The sequence below is a fragment of the Hydra vulgaris genome, chromosome 12 (genome assembly GCF_038396675.1).
Source record: "Hydra vulgaris chromosome 12, alternate assembly HydraT2T_AEP".
In the NCBI taxonomy this organism is placed as follows: domain Eukaryota; kingdom Metazoa; phylum Cnidaria; class Hydrozoa; order Anthoathecata; family Hydridae; genus Hydra; species Hydra vulgaris.
In genome coordinates, this window is record NC_088931.1 from 84,936,426 (window position 1) to 84,937,261 (window position 836).

At 31.1% G+C, this 836-nt stretch overlaps 1 non-coding gene across 1 annotated transcript; it reads left to right on the forward strand.

Annotated features, from left to right (window-relative positions):
* Positions 1-233: 233 nt before the first annotated feature.
* LOC136089161 (U1 spliceosomal RNA) lies at positions 234-394 on the forward strand. The gene has a single exon (XR_010642820.1). It is a non-coding gene; the product is annotated as a U1 spliceosomal RNA (small nuclear RNA).
* The last annotated feature ends 442 nt before the right edge of the window (positions 395-836 follow it).

Sequence of the window (836 nt, forward strand, 5' to 3'; positions counted from 1 at the left end):
AACGGAAACATGAAACTAGAAAATAAATTAAACAAATTTTTGAATTAATTCAAACTTTTTGAAACCTTAAACTTTTTGAAAGACCCAAACTTTTTATTTGTTTTTTAATTTTAATTTTCGCGTTTTCTTTTTACTTTTTTCTTACTTTTCTAAACTCTAAACTCAAGAAAAAACTTTGTAAATATTTCTATGTAATTCTTGTCAAGTAGTCCACAAGGCAATTAGATGGCGGACTACTGAAATATAAACACAGTACCATCACGAAGGGGGCTTCTTCCAGAGTGAGGCTGGTGCATTGCATTGCGCATCGGCTGACCTCTGCGATTACCGCTAACGTCGATAACTCGACAGTATAATTTCTGGTAGCGAAAGCCTGCGTTCGCGCTCGCTTTCTTCATGATCTCAATTAAATCGTGAAAATTCAGACAATATCTATCGCCCGCGCTCACTTTTATTCAATATCAAATACCCGCGCTTTTAAGAAGAAGCTACTTATTTTGTACTTATGCAACTTTTGTACCAATTTAATGCTTCTATAATATAATCTTTAATAATCTATACTATAATCTTTCAGATACATACTATTATTACTATTATTACTACATACTATTTTTAGCGTACTATTTTTACATGAATTTGCATGGAATACTTTCTTTTTTTTTTCATGTCAAGAAATGGAGCTGAGCAAGAAGCTCTTTACCGGGTGTGTCATTGCTGTTTGCGTAATGCTAGCCCACTACTTTGTAGTTTGGCATGACATAAAATTTTTATTTTTATTTTCGATTTTTAATAATTTTTCAAAAACATTTATTCAATAATGTTTATAAGTATTTAAA